A 17,044-nucleotide genomic window follows, 5' to 3' on the forward strand; every position below is an offset into this window, starting at 1 on the left:
CTGATACCAACAGCTTGGATAAACATCTTGGCAATTCCCCATTATGATGAAAGTGGCTGAGGGAGGTGGGGGGGAGAAAGGTAGGAGGCAGTGCATTTCTGTTGTGACCCCTATTTTCTAGCATAGACTTGCCCTAACCCTATCAGCCTTCTGAAAGCAGGTTAAGATGAAGCTCTTACGGAGGCAGGCAGGCGACCACGCATGTAGCACAGACAACCCAACCAGCTTATACAGTGGGGCAAAAAAGTATTTAGTCAGCCACCAATTGTGCAAGTTCTCCCACTTAAAAAGATGAGAGAGGCCTGTAATTTTCATCATAGGTATACCTCAACTATGAGAGACAAAATGGGGGGAAAAATCCAGAAAATCACATTGTCTGATTTTGAAAGAATTTATTTGCAAATCATGGTGGAAAATAAGTATTTGGTCACCTACAAACAAGCAAGATGTCTGGCTCTCACAGACCTGTAACTACTTCTTTAAGAGGCTCCTCTGTCCTCCACTCGTTACCTGTAGTAATGGCACCTGTTTGACCTTGTTATCAGTATAAAAGACACCTGTCCACAACCTCAAACAGTCATGCTCCAAACTCCACTATGGCCAAGACCAAAGAGCTGTCGAAGGACAACAGAAACAAAGTTGTAGACCTGCACCAGGCTGGGAAGACTGAATCTGCAATAGGCAAGCAGCTTGGTGTGAAGAAATCAACTGTGGGAGCAATAATTAGAAAATGGAAGACATACAAGACCACTGATAATCTCCCTCGATCTGGGGCTCCATGCAAGATCTCACCCCGTGGGGTCAAAATGATCACAAGAATGGTAAGCAAAAAATCCCAGAACCACACGGGGGGACCTAGTGAATGACCTGCAGAGAGCTGGGACCAAAATAACAAAGGCTACCATCAGTAACACACTACGCCGCCAGGGACTCAAATCCTGCAGTGCCAGACGTGTCCCCCTGCTTAAGCCAGTACATGTCTGGGCCTGTCTGAAGTTTGCTAGAGAGCATTTGGATGATCCAGAAGAGGATTGGGAGAATGTCATATGGTCAGATGAAACCAAAGTAGAACGTTTTGGTCTAAACTCAACTTGTCGTGTTTGGAGGAGAGAGAATGCTGAGTTGCATCCAAAGAACACCATACCTACTGTGAAGCATGGGGGTGGAAACATCATGCTTTGGGGCTGTTTTTCTGCAAAGGGACCAGGACGACTGATCCGTGTAAAGGAAAGAATGAATGGGGCCATGTATCGTGAGATTTTGAGTGAACACCTCCTTCCATCAGCAAGGGCATTGAAGATGAAACATGGCTGGGTCTTTCAGCATGACAATGATTCCAAACACACTGCCCGGGCAATGAAGGAGTGGCTTTGTAAGAAGCATTTCAAGGTCCTGGAGTGGCCTAGCCAGTCTCCAGATCTCAACCCCATGGAAAACCTTTGAAGGGAGTTGAAAGTCCGTGTTGCCCGGCGACAGCCCCAAAACATCACTGCTCTAGAGGAGATCTGCATGGAGGAATGGGCCAAAATACCAGCAACAGTGTGTGAAAACCTTGTGAAGACTTACAGAAAACGTTTGACCTCTGTCATTGCCAACAAAGGATATATAACAAAGTATTGAGATGAACTTTTGATATTGACCAAATACTTATTTTCCACCATGATTTGCAAATAAATTCTTTCAAAATCAGACAATGTGATTTTCTGGATTTTTTTCCCCATTTTGTCTCTCATAGTTGAGGTATACCTATGATGAAAATTACAGGCCTGCCTCATCTTTTTAAGTGGAAGAACTTGCACAATTGGTGGCTGACTAAATACTTTTTTGCCCCACTGTAAAACCTGACTATGCACTAACATGGTTGCAGCTGGTTAACTTTTTTGCAGTTGTTTATTGTTTTACTGTTTTGCAGTACTTTATTTTCCCCCTTTTTCCATTTTTTTGAAATTGCTCTGCTTATCAATTTTGTCCTTGTGCTGATCTACTAATGCTGATATATGTATTTGTATTTTCTTTTGTTGATTAGTTAAGCATAACAAAATGGTAAAAAAATAATCAAGATTATAAAAACAGAAGGGCTGATTAATCTTAATGTAATGCAACATCTAAGGCTTATGTGAAATATTCTATTTAGAATATAGGATTCAAAAAACAAGTTATATTTAGCTCTATGTCGGATAGCTAAAATGTTTCACCTCTTAAAAAATACATATACAGTTGCAACTTTGACTCTGTGGATGGGCCTAATATACCTTCTAATTTCTAAGCTGTTGATGTTCACCAAAATGAGAACAAAGGAGAGGGTGTAAGAATATGAAATGGCCTAATTTTTACTTGTGTGGTGAATTACTTTTAAGATTTCAGTATGGCTCAAGCTACATTAATGTATGCATATGCACAGCTATCTGAGTACCATCAGTGATTGCATTAATAAAGATAATGAATTTTGTATTTTTATATTCAGTATCTGAGTGATGATTGAATCAACTGATACGAAAAATCAGAGTAAATGATCCACAGGTCACTAGATATGAGATCCTGTTCGTTAAGTTGGGCTCTAGGGATCATTTGGGGTCGTTGCTGTTGTACCAGCCTCCCTGCTGCACAGCAACCTCCCTGCCTGAGCTCCTTGACTTCATTTCTGGGTTGGGGGGTGGAGTTCCCCAGACTTATCGTCTTAGGGGACTTCAGTCTGCCTTCTCTAGGAGTGGGGTCCAAGGGGGCTTGGGAGTTCATGGCCACCATGATGCCATAGGTCTATCCCAGATCTCCCAGAGCCACAAGGGACAGTGGTCACACACTGGATCTGGTGTTCCTGTCAGAGCAGTGGTTATGTGATCTGAAATTGGGGGAGTTGTTGGTGTCTCCCTTGTCATGGTCAGATCATGCCCTGATTACCTTGGGGTTCTCTAGTACCACTATCCACCGCAGAGAGGCTGGACCCATTAGATTGGTCCGCCTCCGGCTACTGATGGACCCGGATGGGTTCAGAGTTGCTGGCTGCTCCTGCTGATATGCTGCATGGTCCATCTGAAGCCTTGGTCGCCGCTTGGAATAAGGCAGCTGAGATTGCGCCCATGCGACCTCTCCCCTCTCATGGGTCCTGTCACTCCCTGTGATTCATGGAGGTGTTGAGGGAGATGAAACGAGAGAAGAGATGTCTAGAGCATCGCTGCATTCAACAAAAGATGAACTCAACCAAACATGGGTTAGGGCCTCTATTACTGCCCTTGTGGCGGTAAGGGCAGCAAAGCACCAGTATTTCTCCGCCCTTATTGCATCCATGGATAGCCATCCCACAGCCCTATTTTGGGTGACGTGTGCTTTGGGTAGAGGGGACTCAGAGAACCTTCTGCACGGTCACGCAGAAGAATTTGTTCAGCATCTGTCGGACAAAGTCGCTCGAATTCACTTGGAGTTGGACGCCAGTCTTGTTGCAGGGCTGAAGGAGATGCCTGAGAGGAGTCTTGCCCGGTTATCTGGGAATGGTTTGAACCTGCTGGGCCTGAGGAAGTGGACAGGGTCCTTAGGACTGTGAGTTCAGCCACCTGCTCCTTCGATCCATGCCCCTCCTGGCTTGTTAAAGCAGCCCAGGGGGTGTTGTGTGACTGGGTTCTAGCGGTGGTGAATTCTTCCTTGAGTGAGGGGGTTGTTCCTCTACCTCTTAAAGAGGCCTTGGTTCGCCCCCTCCCCAAGAAGCCATTGCTGGACCCCACCATACTGGACAATTTTCATCCAGTATCTAACCTCCCCTTTCTGGAGAAGGTGATTGAGAAGGTGGTTGCACAGCAGCTTCAGAGGATCTTGGATGAAACGTATTTCAATCGGGATTCAGACCTGGGTATGGGACGGAAACAGCATTGGTCATGATCTCTGGCAAGGGCAGGATGGGGGTTGGGCATCCATCTTTGCCCTGCTTGACCTCTCTGCAGCTTTCAGTACCATCAACTGTGGTATCCTGGATCAGCTGGGCGGCACTATTTTGGGCTGGTTTGCTTCCTTTCTCCAGGGTTAATTCTAGTAGATGCTGATTGGGGAGGAGAGATCCCACCCTTGGCCCCTACTATGTGGGGTGCCACAGAGTTCGGTACTCTCTCCGCTCCTATTCAACATCTACATGAGGCCACTGGGCGAGCGCATTCCCATGGGATGAGGTATCATTAGTATGCCGATGATTCCCATCTATATATTTCTGCCCCTGGCAAATTAAGCGATGCTGTGAACATCTTATCCCGATGTCTGGTGACTGTGAGGGTCTGGATGGGGAACAACAGGCTTCAGCTGAACTTTGGCAAGACTGAGTGGCTTTGGGTTTTGGGGCCTGCCAGTTCTAGGACTATGCCATCTTTGGTGCTGGGTAGGGTTGCACTGCCCTAGACAGATCCGGTGTGTAATCTGTGGGTCCTCCTGGACTCACAACTCCTGCTCAAAGAGCAGGTGGCAGTCGTGGCTAGGAGGGCCTTTGCACAGCTTCATGTTGTGTGCCAATTGTGCCTGTTCCTAGATCAGAGGGCTCTGCTCACAGTCACTCATGCCCTAGTCACCTCTTGATTGAACTACTGTAATGTGCTGTACATGAAGAGAACCTTGAAAAGTATCTGGAAGCTTCAGCTGGTGCAGAATGCAGTTATGTGTGCTTCTAGAACTGCAGATGTTACACTCTGCTCCACGAGCTGCATTGATTGCCAGTCTGCTTCCGGATCCAGTTCAATGTGCTGTTTTTGACCTTTAAAGCCCTTCATGGCATGGGGCCGGGTTATCTGAGGGACCACTTCTCCTCGATTATATCTGCCATTATATCTGGTAGAGAAGGCATGTTGTGGGTCTCATCTTCTAGGGACCTACACTTGGCAGATTCCAGGAGACAGGCCTTCTCTGCTGTGGCACCCCCTTATGGAGTAGCCTCCCCCACAAAGTGGGCTTAGCTCCATCCCTACTTATTTTCTGGAAGTCCCTCAAGACCTGGCTATGTCATCAGGCCTGGGGGTCCCAGGGGACCGGTGAGATCTTGAGACAGCTCCATTATGGCTGTAAACATCTAATTTCTTTTATGATTTTTAAACTTTTTAATAATGTTTTTATATATGTTTATTGTTTTATATCCTTGTTGCATGCCACCCAGAGTCGCTTTTTGTGAGATTGGCGGCCATATAAATTAAAACTGAATTAATAAGTGAAACAAGTTAAAACCACTCTTACAGCTGTCTTTGGAAATACTTGGGTATTTTGCTTTCCCTGGGTTCATTTAATTTGATAAATTGTTTCTAGGAAGGTTGGGCAGGAAACAAAACACTTTAGGTGATACTTCAGCTTATCTTCACTGAAGATGAACCAATACTAATTTTAACAGAAGTGTTCCTAGCTGTATTTCTAGAGGAATGTGTTTTCACTCCTGCTGTTCTGACAGATGACTGGCCAGTAGTATGTAAAACGCTAAATGGCTTGCCATTTTACCTTTCAGAGTGAATCATATTTCAAAGTGAGAATCTCCACTACTCACAAAACCAGCTAATATATATAGCATGCATTACTTACTTAGGCCAAATAAACACAGCAAGCTTTTTCTCATTCCTCAGCAATTTGTAATACAAAAAGTATTGGTATATAATGTTCAGCATGTTTCTAATTAAATTGAAATTAATGATATTCCCTTGAGGTAGAAGGGTAAATATGTTCAACTGAAATTTCAGATAGCAATTAGTAGGTGGGCACTCTTCAGAAATGATTTGGACCAAGTGCCTTTGATGTTACATAACTTCAGTCCCTCTCGGCTTATTCATTAAATTAGCCTCTTCTTTTTCCAGGCTTCTACAAGATCCTGAACAAAAGGAATAGCTTTTTAAAGAAAAATTCGTTTTAATGAATTAACTACTTAAAGCAGCTGCACCTATTTCCAGACTTACATGGAAGCCTGAAAAAAAGAAAGGCTGCTTTATTGAATAGAGGGGAAATGCTCAGATGAGCCTGAAGCACTTCTTCGAATCATTTTCAAAGCATGTACAACTGTAGGAAAAAGACTATCCCAATTATATCAACAAGCAATCATTATACTTTTAAAGGTCATCAGCCTATTCTTCTCTATTGCCCAATGAATTTGTCTAGAAAAATTATAGAAACTGCAGAGGTGGTTTTTTTGTTTTTTGGGGGTGGGGGGGGGGTTGGTAAGATAAAGAAAAAATAGTACAGATTTTTGTAAAGGAAACATTTTCATAGAATTTTCTAATATGTCTCAGTGAACATGATGGATGTGTTGATTAGTTGATGTAACTCATTGTATTTTCATAAAATGTTTAGCAAAATACCTCACTGAAAATTTTAAAAGTAATAGTATAAAAGGAAACATATATTAGCTTAGCTGTTGGCAAAAACAGGATATGGATGCTTTATAAATGATCTAGCTAGCTGAACAATAAACAGGGTTATATGACAGATTCTACCTTTACTCCTTTCTCTTGCTAGACAGTGTTTGGAACAAAAACCTGCCCAGACATAAATAGACATCACATTCAAAACCTTATTCCAGGGAGAAATCAAATGGAGGGTATCTAGGGACTTATTGAACAGGTTTTGCCTTTCCTGCTCTGGGAAATCTTCCTGTGATTTTGAGCTCTTCCTGTGTCTTCAAGTAGATGGCAAGGAATGAAGATTTAGCCCCAGAGACTTTTCTGAATAATCCGTTTTGGGAAACATATTCCTAAGAAATCAGATTCATAAGTGCTTACTGGCTGTCTGTGAATGTATGGGAGGCTTCAGTGAATCACCTGTAAGCATCATGTGGGAGTAACAGCCAAAGCTAATGCAACAATAAAGTAAAACAACACACAATAAAAAGTAATACAACGTGATTTGGTTAAAAGTTACAATTAATCACAATAGGGATTATTTTGTTTCATGTTGTTTTAAAAGCAAATGCTTGTTTCCAAAATTCTTTTTGCTGCTGCTTTTTAAAATAAGTATAAATTGGAAACCTGAATTAATCTTTTTATCGACTACTCCTTACTACTCAGAGAATGGTCTTATACATCTGCCGGGCTGCTGGGTTTGTACAGTATATTAATGTGATAAGGAAGGATAAAAGGGAGCTCTTGAAAAGGGTTGGTCCTTTTCCATCAGTTATTGTGCAACCAGGGCTGGTGACAGCTCTGCTTCCTGTTAGACAGAACAGAATTTCTGGTGTCCTATTTTACCTTGCAGATTGGGAGATATCAATGCCTGTCATAGTACTTGCATCCTAGTGCTTTTAATAAGCAACCAGCAAAAGGATGTGGAAAACTAAAATGGTACTGCGGGTCAAAGAGGCAACAAATTGCTTTCTGTATTTTGCAGCAAATTGAAATGCCATGCACATCTTTGTACTAGTGCTGATCTCCAACCAAGATGGCACCATCTGCTTATGAAGAGAGATGCAGAAAGCATGAAGAAACTCCAGCTGGGCCGAACGTAAACACTTCACACTGTAACATTTTGTTGCAGGCTCAGCTTCTATACAATGATAGCAATGAAAGCTATGAAATATAACTCCTTAGAAAGCATTGGAGTTTATAAACAGTAAGGAAGAAGAGAAGAGGTGTGTGAATTGTATAAACTCTTTTTTGACATTACCTTCTTAATCATCCTTGTTTGCTACTGGTTAAGCCTAATTGCAAATTTCTCTACTTAATAATGACAGATTGTGAATTCTCACAGAATTGTATGTCTACAGATAGTTAAGATGGGCTAGGACTTGGGCATTTTCATCCTCTTCCAACTGCTGTCTGAAGTATGGGTTATCATGTGGTCATGGAATTGTTTCTAATTGTCAAAAGCAGTTTATTTTAAATGAAAGATTATGCAGGAGAGTAAGGCCATCACCTTGGAGACTTGAGCTAGCTACCTGCATGTTAATTTTTACCATATAAGATAACTTTTATGTTAGGTTTATTTAAAATATTAGAATCATTTAATAATGGGGAAAATGCTATATTTTTAATTAAGAGTGTTCTCAGTAGAAGGGATTGTATCAAAGCAAATTTGTATCTGTGTACAGTATCTCTTTGTTGCCATCCAGTAGTGGTCATCTGGATTTTTGCAGCCCAGATGCAGTAGTGGTGATTCAGTCATTTCTGACTCATGGTCATTGTTTTGCAAGAACAGTATTAGAAGCTGTCTCTTTGAATTCTTGTAAACTCATGTTTGTGACAACTTCTAGCTCCCTTACCTTCTGTCAGACTCCTTTTCAATTGCCTTTGATTTTTCCAACCATTAGGGTCTTTGCTGACTCTTGCCTTAACATGTCCAAAATATTTAAATTTTAGCTTCACTGTTCGTGCTATCAGAGAGCAATCTGGTTTTACTTCATCTAGTATTGAATTATTTGTTGTTCTTACATGGGTCAAGATACATTCAACAATTTTCTCAAGCAACACAATTCAAAAGCATCAGGTTTTTTTCAGACTTTCTGATGGTCCAGCTTCACGTTACAAGTGAGAAAACCATAGTCATAGGCAATATATATCTTTGTTAGTGGCTGACACGTTAATATTGTATCTAGATTGTCACATGGCAACAATCCCTCTCCTGTGAACTTTTGCGCCTAGGAAGATATGGTATGTTACTACTTCAGCTTCTCCCATTGTTTGCACTGGGCTGGCATTGTCTGTTATTTTTATTTCACATTGAGCAGTAGGCCAGCATTTACTCTGCCTTGTCTCATCTGCTACAAGAGGTTCCTCAAGTCTTCCTTACTTCCAGCAGTCAGTATGGTATAATCAACATATCTAGGTTGTAGTTGCTTTTCCCAGGAATTTTATTTCCAATTTCTATTTCTTCTAGTTCACTATACTATTTCTGCATTCAAGTTAAATAAGGTGATCTTGGTTTACTCATTTCCCAATTTTGAACTATTTAGTACCTCAATATTCCATTCTAATTCTTACTTCTTGGTCATTACACAAATTCTTCAAAAGGCAGATGAGCTGGTCATGTTTTTAATACTATCCACAATTTCTTGTAGCTTGCATAGTCAAAAAACTTTTGTATAATCAGTAAAACAAAAATAGACTCCCTTGCCTTTTCCACTATCTTTTGGATGTTAGCAATATGCTTCTGAATCCAGCTTGTACATCTGGCAGTTCTCGTTTCATGTATTATTGAAGTCTGGTGTACAGAAAGTTGAACATTATCTTAGTACCATGTGAGATAAGTGTAATTTTTCAGTAATTCAAGCATTCTTTAGCACTATCCTTCTTTTTGGTAATGGAATATGCATGTATGGTTTCCAATCCATTGGCCGTTCTTGTGTTTCCATATCTGCTTGCAAACTACATGTGGCGTTTTAACTGTGCCATCTTGCAAGGTTTTAAACAGTTTGGCTATATTTCATCATCTTCTGCAACTTTGAGGTTAGCAATATTTTCTAGGACCCATTTCATTTTACTTTCCAGAATCCATATTATTGATTTCAGGATTTTTTGGGTACAGTTCTTCTGTATATTCCTTCCATATCCTTTTTATATCTTTGCTCTCCAACATATCTTTGCCTTCCTTGTCTTTTATCATGCCCTCCTTTGCATAAAAGAATTTCTGTAATTTTTTAAAATATTTTTTTTGTCCTTCCCATTTGATCATTTTCCTTAGTTTATTTATACTGCTTATTTAGATATAATTTCCTGCCTGTTCTTGCTCTTCTCTGGAACACAGCATTTAGATGAACAGATTTTCTTCTGTCTCTGTTGCCTTTTTGTTGCTGACAGAACTGTTCAAATTCCACTTCCTCTACATCTATGGTTGGATTGTGGATTTGGATTGCTGTAGCACTGGTTGGCTAGCCATGGACTTCAATTGAGTTAATTCTCTCATTTTGGGGGTTGCATATGAGTACTGACTTTGACACCCTTTGGTTAATAATGATTCTTGTATGTAACAATAGAAGATCTAATGCTCCTCTGATGTGAAGTGACCATTCCAGTAGATTTCAATTGCAGATTGCCAGAATGTCAGTGTTAAATCTTACCATTTCTCCTGCATCAAAATCTAGTTTCCCTTGGTTCATGGCTCTGACATTCCATATGCTAGTATCTTTGCAGTATTGAACTTTCCTTTTCCTCTGACCACATATAGCTGAACGTTTTTGGATATCCTTTCAGTTTTAATCCAGCACATACCAGTGCTACTCATGCCTGCCTTGTGCTTTTCCCCAATAATCAACTGGATACCTTCCAAACTAGATGCCTTATATCATATTGACATTGTCCTGGTTGTCAATGTCCATTTGGTTTTCTTGACAGAATTCTGGAGTGAGTTGCCATTTTCTTCTTCAGTGGATTGCATTAAATATGACTCTTGTCTATGACCTGCTCATCATGGGTGACCCTTCTGGGAATATAAGTTCCTAACGATATAGTTTTTAGTATCACTGGGATGTGCAAGCTTCATCACTACTACAGGGTAACACTCCATGAAGGAGCCAGATTTGATAGCCATATCTTTACCTTAAAGTGCTCTTTCTGGAACTAATGCTTCAGGGCCTCTGGCCTTATAATTTTCAACCTAGTAATGCAGATGTTCACATGAGCAGGGTGGCTGTACTGATGAATATAAATTATAGAATTCTAAGCAGAGGGTTCTAGACTATAGGGACAGACTGTACCCAGTTCACATGCTATGTCTTATTTGATGCAGAAAGCTCAGCCGAATTGCTTGATTCCATACCAGGCCATGAAACCATGCCACTTCTTTTTGCATCCAAAAGGGGAGTCAAATTAGATATTGGAGCTATTCATTTCATGCCATTTTCTCTAATTAAAATCACATACAAGTATAATATTGTGTTTTTCCTCTTAGGAAAAGTTAAATATACATGTTAGTTTTTCTAAAGGTGCAAACAAACTGAGGAAATTTGAATCAGGACAAACATTTAAAGCCTCATCAATCCTAATCATGCTTGCAACTGCTTTATGTAGAAATTTAGAGAGTGGAGATGCATTCATGTCTACTTTGTATATAAGTTTAGAAGTTTTCCTACTGGTTTTCCTAGATTCCTTGCATATGATTTAAACAACTGCCTGAGTAACAGCAAACAATATAACATATATAGTCAAAACAGTTTGCAGCCTCTGACTTTCTGAATTGCTAATGAGATTCTTTTAGTCACATGTAATCTGATTTGCAACCAGTATTTGATTCTACATCTGGACTGAATCTATGTTCACATGTTGCTGCATTTCTTACGGTGGGCATGTACATTATTCATATTCTCAGAGTTTGATTCTTCAACTTTAGTAGCTATTTACAGCACCATTGGGCATAGGTGAATACCGAAGGCTCTAAGATAGCATGCCATCCCTGAAATCATTTGAGGCAACATCCATAGACCAACAAAAATGATTACCAAGATGTAGCTTTTAATGTGACGGAGTATTTAATCTAAACAGTACTTTTGGGGAATGCAGCCTATGGCAAACCATAAGCAGTGTCCCATGTAGAATAAGGTTACCTTTCTGAATGTACCCTTGAATTCTCTACAAATAGAGGTGGAGAACAGAATGCAACCCTGGGATAGAGTTGGCTCACCCACTGATCTTGGCAGGCCAGATGATTTTAGAAGATGGGACTTTAAACAGGGGAAGACCCCTCCCCAGCATCATTTGCTTTTCTGTGCAAGTGCAATGTGGAGCATTTTCTCTCAGCTTATTCCTGCATGGAGAAAGGCAGACCATTCAATAAAGAGCATTTTTCCCTGTGCAGAACTAGATAGGGATCAATCTCTTCTCTTGAATACAGAAGGGTGTCTGTGCAGGATTCAATGAGGAACCATCAAGTTTTAAGTAGAATTTAAATAGCAAGCTAATTGAACAAATGAGGTGGTGTATTCCAATCCTTATAATCATGGTAAATACATGTTATTCAGTTGAAAATGCCACAAGAAGTGCTGCTGACAGATTATTTTGGTTGGAAGGTGGCTACCGTATTCCAGTAGTGATCAGGTCTGTGATCTTTGAGGCCAAGGAAATAGTTGTTCTATGGCACTAATATCTACATATCCAAGACTAGATTTCACCTGAGACCATCCAGTCCAGATTTTTCAATCAGTTATTGTTCGTTTTAGATGTGAACAATATACTGTATTATATTTAGAGACATATCTCAGTAGAGGAGAGCCTTTACCTGTTTGGCATTTGGTTCACATTTGGCTTATGATTAAACTCTAAGCCTGACTGACAATTTCAGATCTATGTAGAAGAACATGTTGTCAGCTCAGTTTTGCTTACACAAGTTTTTTGTCAAATTTAATACCCTCGCTTTGTCCAGTGGAGGCAAAGAAAACCACAGAAGAGTGAGTATGGGATCCCAAACTGCAGAGAAAACATGGTGTAACCCCTAGTTATATTCTATCAGTGGATGTGTGGAGTTGTTTGATTGTCTGATTATTATTGCACCTTGTATAACCAAAAACTCTCAGTTTTTCTCAGTGACTAGGTTTGACACTTTGCCCTTAGTGCAGAAGGACAGATTCAGGAAAATTACATTTAAATACTTTGCCTCTATCTGAAATAGTGGCTCATTTTGCCTTGTTTTGCAGCTCCTTATATGGAGAATTATGTTCTGCCCTGGTTGCCTCTAAAATGAAAAATACGACAAACATGCAAGCCTAATGCCAGGATTATTATTTATTAATAGATTAGAGTGCTGGTGTATCATTAAGAGACAAATGTTGTGTGGATATCTATTGTGTAAAGCAATGTTTGGTAAGCTAGTTGGAGGCACCCTTTACATTGATATACAGGAATAGATTTGCATGTTTAAGGCGTAAAAGTATTGCCAATTGGCAAATGAGGGGTAATAACAAAATACGGTACTTACTGGGAAATGGCCCTCCATAGGTTTTAAAATCTCCAGCTGAGATATGATGGATATTTCTGAAGAGACAAGTGGTTCTGTTAAGTATTATATATTCTGGCTCCTTTTTCCTTTTGTTTCTCTTTTATATTTTCTGGTCAAGGGAGCCCTATAAAAACTGTTTATTCATAAATCGTAGCCCCCTCTTCCTCAAAGAATGCCAGAGCTGCTCTGGTGGATGCTCCAGTCAGAACATCTCTTAAGTATAGCTCTCGCTGACTTTGACAGCTTCTGGCCTTTATAGAAGGGAAAAGGCACAGGCTAAAAGAATTGAACTCCAGATGGAGTCCCTGCCAGCATTTTTCTTCTTATCAGAATCTATTACTTGTGTAAATTCAGTTACTAATAAAGCAGTTATTAATAATATTAACTTAATATTATTTATAAAAAATACATAGCACATTTTGTTACATATATTCTAGATCTGCTACGTAATAGTTTTAAACCATGCCTCAGTGAACAACTCAGTCAAAAGAGATGAATTCTATGCTATACTCTGCGCTTTTTTGTCCACACTGAGTGTCTTAATTAGGACAATGTAATATCAAATAAAAAGAGGAAAACAAATTGAATACTTAACATGCAGCATCTTTGGATGGTCAGGCAAGGTAGCCAGAATGAAAGAATGATTCTGCCTGTCATGTGAAGTCTAGAGAGGATCTGCTGACGGTCCCCCTTTGACAGAGGTGAGAGGAGCATGAACCAGAAGACCAGCCCACTCAGTGGGTGCCTCCATATTTGGAATATGCTGCCCCGGAGGTGTGACTGGCCCTCTCACTGCAACTAGATAATAAAGGATTTCCTTTTTAAATAGGCGTTTGACACTTGCTATATTAAGAAACCATTATAATTTTTGTTGTCCTGTGTGTTTTTAAGTCAGTTTCAATTGAGGCAACTTTTGTATGCTTCCTTTATGATGCTGTAGACTGTATAAACCTTAGAATGGGGAGGTATAATAATTATTGCAATAAATAAATAAATAACATATTTATTGCATCTGATAAGAGAAAGATAAGAGTAATTGAACCTAGGAAAGTATTAATTAAACATGGCTTTGGCTCTCACTGATAGAATTGCTTCATTTTGTTGCATATATGGGCGGAGATCGTAAAACATGTCAGGTTCTTTGTAATCTGTTTTTTAATATTGAAAAACATATTTCAGATTTAACATAGAGGTAGCTCAGGATCCAACTTTTGAATTTAGGTCTGACTTCTTTTATTTGTACACATGTACGGTCCAACACAGTTGGACAAGAATATGGAGTAGTAAGTCTCAAATGCACATAATAGATTACAAAAGCAATTTGATCTCTAGCCATTTTAAGAACAGAGTGGCTGCTTTAGTGGTAGAGCAAAGTGTCTATTGAACAAAGCCTTTGTTAAGGGCTGTCTTCTCATTCACTGATTTCTCCATTCTTCATATGTGAGAATAATGAACCCTGTAAAGTGTGTTTAATGATGAAAGACTTCGTCTGAACAGTGTTAGGTTGCTTTATCTCCATGGAGATATATAGTATATCACACCAATATTGACCCTCCCTGGGCTGCTGACATGCTTTAAAATAAATTCAGTTTTCTCTCAAGGAAGTACGAAAAAGGATGAGTTTTTCCAAAATACAGTGTAGTAGAAGTGTGACTAGGAGAAAAGAATAGGTGTCAAGTGGTTAATACTAAATGATTAAACTATTATCAAAATTATGACTGATAAAGCATATATGAATCAGGAAGTTCATGTAAATTGGTTGGACAAAAAAGACAGTAAGAATGGTGGGGATAACCTGAATCTAATAGTAGGAAAGCAGATAATATATCTGAGAGAGTGGCTTCCTTAGTGCGGCTGCTGATGCATGGAGGTGAAATTGGGAGACTACAGACAGAAATCAACCCAGGCAATGTGATGATATTGCTAGAGGAACTGATGGTCCTTAAGGGATCAGGGAACAGGTAATCAGGAATGAGAACAATTATAAGGTTCCTGTTTGTTGGTCACCATGATTTCAGGTTTCCCTTTTTCTCTTTACAAACATCAATATATTGACTTAATTATAGAAGAGAAGAATGTTTGCAAACAGGAGTTTCTTTGATAATGAACTACACTTGAAACAGCTAAAGACCAGCTTGAGGGTTAATGCCCTGGACTTCTAAGTTGGCAGTTTGTCTCTAAAGCAACAGTCTAAAAGCCATAGTCTATAAGGCTGTGTTGGCAGCCTTAAAGGGTAAAAACTAGTCTTTAAGATTTTAAAAAATATATTTTTATTAAGCATTTTTGAGAAAAGGAAAAAGAAAAAAGGCAAACAAGAAAGAGAGAAAGAGAGGAGGCAAAAAAAAAAAAATACAAAGTGAAACGGAATTTACAAGCATTATAGAGTTAAGTTAAAATTAGTTTTGAATAAGCGAATATATTGTAGTGTTTTATAAACTATAGATTATTGTTAATGTCCAAGTAATATGTAGATATCAACAGCAATAATCAGCACAGTATAAACCATCATGTAAGATTTGGATTTACAGTAATTTCTACCCAAGCATTTGAAGATTTATTCTCATTTAACAGATCGTCAGAAGTTAGAATATTAAGACTCTGAAGTTAGAGAAACCCAAATTTTGAATGTGGTACTAGCCTTTATATAGAATTATAATCTAAAAATGGTTTCCAGGTTGAATTAATTTCTGATTACTTTTGAAATACGAAGTTATTTTGAACATTTGAGTCTAACTCACACAATTTAATTAGCCATTCTTCTGCAGAACGCATTCTTCTGTGCGTTCTTTCCAAAGGAAACAGAGTATTCTTGCAGCAGTTACTAGTACAAAGCTAAACTTGGGTAAACTTTGTGGGAAAGTAAGGTTTACTAATACTTAATTTAAAAAAAACAAGTTGGAAAGGAAATTCCAACTTTTAAAATTTGCTTCTGTTATAAATGATTTTCCAACAATTGTTGACTTCACAACATTGTACCAAGTATGAAAAAACTATCCAACCCAATCTTTACATTTCCAACCATTTTTAGAGAACTGAGCTATTTTAGCAATTAATACTAGAATAGCACAGGTAAAACATCTTACACCAGTTTTATCTAAGTATAATATTCAGTGTGAATTTAATGGTTTTTGTCCATTGAAGTATCCGTTGTTGTATATCAATTATTGTATCTAAATTATGCATCCATTTAATCATACAGCCTTTAAGTTTGGTTTCTGCATTTGGTGTTGTAAGGTTTTCAAATTCAGTCAATCCTTTAAGTGTTCTCTCTGTATTTGCCATTCCTTTAAAAGTACACTGCTTATTTGAAGATACTGAAACAGTCAGGTAGTTCTGGCCATTCTGAAGAGAAAATCTCAAAAGATTTAATCTTGTCTTATGAATAAGTAAATCTTGCAGTCTTTACAATGTGTTATCTCTCCAATGAGTGATTTTCTTCATGGTTTCCTCTTCATCAAAATAAATATTTAATTACAAGCCAAGAAATGATAAGTCTGGACTGATTCTTTTCCTGTGTTTATCCCAAACTTTTAATAAGTTGTTTATTGCATAATCTCTTATAAACTGTTTCTCTTTGTATCAGTCCAAAGGTATTGTGCAGACCAAGGGAGTCCTGCACCCATAATAGAGGAAACCAAATAGATGTATTCCTTGACTTATAACCATTCATTTAACAACCATTCAAAGTTATGATGGCACTGAAAAAAGTGTCTCACAACTGGTTCTCACACTTACAACCATCGCAGCATTCCCCCGCAGTCATGTGATCAAAATTCAGGTGCTTGGCATGTGTTTACAATGGTTGCAGCATCCCAGAGTCACGTGATTGCCATTTGCAACATTCCCAGGGGGCTTCCAACAAACAAAGTCAATGGGGGAAACCAGATTCGCTTAACAACTGTGGTGATTTGCTTAATGACCATGGTGATTCGCTTAATGACTACAGCAGAAAGGTCGTAAAATTGGGCGTGACTCATTTAATGACCACATTGTTTAGCAATGGAAGTTATGGTCCCAATTGTGGTCATAAGTCAAGGACTACCTATAATAAAGTGATATAATCCAAGCTATAATTCAGGATAATCAAGTGGTTGATATTGTAGTTTAAAGTTTGTGCCTCCAGACTACCTTGTTCTTTTGAATCCTGTAGTACAGTGTTTCTCAACCTTGGCAACTTTAAGAT

General features: G+C 39.0%; 1 protein-coding gene across 12 annotated transcripts in view; it reads left to right on the top strand.

Moving 5' to 3' along the window:
- The window catches only part of ANKS1A (ankyrin repeat and sterile alpha motif domain containing 1A), a 153,734-nt gene that overhangs the window by 113,772 nt on the left and 22,918 nt on the right, over positions 1-17,044 (top strand). The gene's annotated exons all lie outside the window — the stretch shown is intronic.

Source organism: Python bivittatus, unplaced genomic scaffold (assembly GCF_059951505.1).
Source record: "Python bivittatus isolate LINGU-HERP-01145 unplaced genomic scaffold, Pbiv_v1 ctg000700_np1212, whole genome shotgun sequence".
Lineage (NCBI taxonomy): Eukaryota > Metazoa > Chordata > Lepidosauria > Squamata > Pythonidae > Python > Python bivittatus.